This window comes from Vulpes lagopus, chromosome 8, assembly GCF_018345385.1.
Source record: "Vulpes lagopus strain Blue_001 chromosome 8, ASM1834538v1, whole genome shotgun sequence".
Taxonomy (NCBI): Eukaryota; Metazoa; Chordata; class Mammalia; order Carnivora; family Canidae; genus Vulpes; species Vulpes lagopus.
In genome coordinates this window covers 44,870,101-44,873,329 of record NC_054831.1, presented here as the reverse complement: position 1 = coordinate 44,873,329, position 3,229 = coordinate 44,870,101, and positions in this window count along the sequence as shown.

The following is a 3,229-nucleotide window of genomic DNA, read 5'->3' as shown; positions in this document are numbered from 1 at the left end:
TTGGTTAACATCTCACAGCTAATAACTGCTGTGAGCTGATCTGAGTCTGCCTACACAGAGCCTTCATACTAATCCCATAGCAAGTTACTGCCTCTCTACTAGTGCCTGCCCTTTTTCAAAGACTTTCCAGTAACACATTTAAGATAATTTCAATGACTATATTTTCATAATAACACATACATAAGAGCTCTTTTTCTTCCACAGAAGTTTCATGACAATATTTGTCAGTTTTCCAAAACTTGCTTATTTGAATAACCATGAAGGGTCATAATGGAATGTTGTCTATATGATCTTAAAAACTCTCTTAGTAATTCTGAATAATATCAACAAATATTGTGAGTGATGCCCTCCCTCATTACCTGAAAATAATTTGGAAGGAAGTTATGAAAGATTGTATAGTCTTTAGAATGATTGATTACTAAAAAAACAAAATATTTAGTCACTTTAGTAAAATATAGTGGTTAGCTTGTACTATATCAATAGTATATAGGCAAACAAGTTATTACAAATTGTAACATACTTGAAGAATTAACCCTTTTAATTTTTGGTGAGGTGGGTGGGGGGAGTTAGGGAGAGAGTATGAGTTGCCTCTCATTCTTGTTTAGTATCAAATATCTTTGGGAATCTTGTTGGGAATTATCTACAGTTTGTTTCCCATCATCCTCATATGCAACAAAGGTATTGGAAATAATCTCCATTTTCAGATAAAAGACTTCACTTTCTGGATTCAGTGCATTGGCTATTAACTTATCCAACAATCACACAATGGCACTGCAGAGGGATCTCAGTTTAGACTCTATCCACATAGTTTGTAATCAGCTGTAACTTCTTGTTGGAGGTGTCAAGAAGAATTAACATTTTTAATGATAATTGTCAGAGTACCACAATATGACAATCTGTGGTTATTTAGTGAATATGATGATTATCATGGATTCTTAAATAGAACATTTCCTGAACACAATTAGGAATTCATAGACATAAAACATTCTTACTAGAGCGATGGAAATGTCCTAAAATTTGATTGTTGTATCGATTATACGACTCTGCTAAATACTAAAATCCACTGAATTGTACACTTAAAATAAATGAATGTTATGGTATGTAAAATATATCCCAATAAGCTCTTTTAAAAAATAATAATACAGGGGAAAAATAATGTTGCTGAAGCTTTAAAAAATTACTTTCATTACTAATTATCATTTGCTGATGAAACTAAGTATCATGTTAAACAGGGAATCTCATTTAATCAAAGAAACTTCTTTGCTTCATTTCACTTCCATTTTTTTTCTTTACATCTCACTTAAAACTTCACAGAAGTCCTCTGGATAGATATTTCCAGCCCTGCTTCACAGATGAAGGGAAGACATGCTGGAGATTTCCTAGATCTAAAGAGAAAGAGCCAGGAGACAAATCCAGATTTCTCTAATTGGACTCCAATGACTGTGCTGTGCTTTACGATTTCCTTAATTCTGGGTACCCCATTATACCTTATCTAAAATATTGGATAGGGATGCCTGGATGGCTCAGCAGTTTAGCACTGCCTTCAGCCCAGGGTGTGATCCTGGAGACCCGGGATCGAGTCCCACATCAGGCTCCCTGCATGGAGCCTGCTTCTCTCTCTGTCTGTCTCTGCCTCTCTCTCTGTGTGTCTCTCATGAATACATAAATAAAATCTTTAAAAAATTAAAGTAAGAAATAAAATATTGGATAATTAGTCCAAACCTTTGCCCAAATAGCATTTGAGTAAGAGGCTCTATAAGAAATTAGGATATATCTGAAGTCTGGAATAATAGATTAGTAAACTGAAATTAAAAACAAAACAAAACAAACCAGAGGTCACTTTTGTTATTCACCCAAGAGCTTCATTCTAGGATGTGCTGGGATGGTGGCATATTGCTTCAAAGTCATCTTAAAAGCCTACACATTCAGGCCCTAATAAAACTATAACCTCAGCCTTTGAAACAAAGAGCCACTGTGCTGATCCCATAGTTTGCTCAAATATGCAATTATCTTATTTAAAAACAGCTGATCCATGACACCAGTGTGGATTCTGCAGAGGCTTGAGTCTTCTATGAACTTGAAGGCACAGGAATGCAAGAAACTATCTTTTGGTCTCTGACCTCTGGCTGTTTATATTTGCTTTTCCTTCTTTTAAATCACGCTATATACATCTTCAGTTCTCTGCTTCAAAGGCACCACCTTGGAGAGAAGCCTGGCTTACATGCCATTCCCATGTGGGGTAGGGACCCACAAGCACTCTGAAAGCCTGCAGTTCACTGCTCACAGCACTTAGCATCCACTATTGTAGATGCATGCTTAATGCCCAATGAGATGCATCTGCCACCGATTCCCAACAGTACAGCAAGGAGAAATAGTGGACACTCAGTAAATAATCATTCAATGGATAAAATAAATAGCCTAAATTTACTTGGTGCTGAAGATTTCAAGTTTTTTTTTTAATTTCATTTCCTTTTCTTTTCCTTTTTTTAATTTACAGACTACAGTCTCTCTCTATAAATTATTTAACCTGTGAGGATAATGTAAACAATGGTATATCATGTGGTAAGCAAGCATATGTACATGCTATCAATTGAGACATATATAAGATATAGTGGGAATAGATTTTCTCTCCATATTCACTTTTATTAAAATAAATAATGAAGATTCATAATATGAACCAAATGTGTAGTAGGGAAGGTTTAGCGAATAACAACTCTTAAGACTGTTTCTTTCCAGGGCACCTGGGTGGCTCAGTCTGTTAAGTGTCTGCCTTCAGCTTAGATCATGATCCTGGGGTCCTAAGATTGAGCCCCACATCAGGCTCCTTGTTCAGAAAGAGTCTGCTCCTCCCTCTCCCTCTCCCCTGCTCATGCTTGCTCTCTCTCTCTCTCTCAGATTAATAAATAAAAAAATTTTTAAAGACTTTATTCCCTTTTATTTTTTTATTTATTTATTATTTTTTTTTATGATAGTCACACACACACAGAGAGAGAGAGAGAGAGGCAGAGACATAGGCAGAGAGAGAAGCAGGCTCCATGCACCGGGAGCCCGATGTGGGATTCGATCCCGGGTCTCCAGGATCACGCCCTGGGCCAAAGGCAGGCGCCAAACCGCTGCGCCACCCAGGGATCCCGACTTTATTCCCTTTTAGATATCACATACTACTGATGTGGTGACTGCATTTCACAATCACAAGAATGAAGATTTTCTGTAGGTATGATGAACTAAA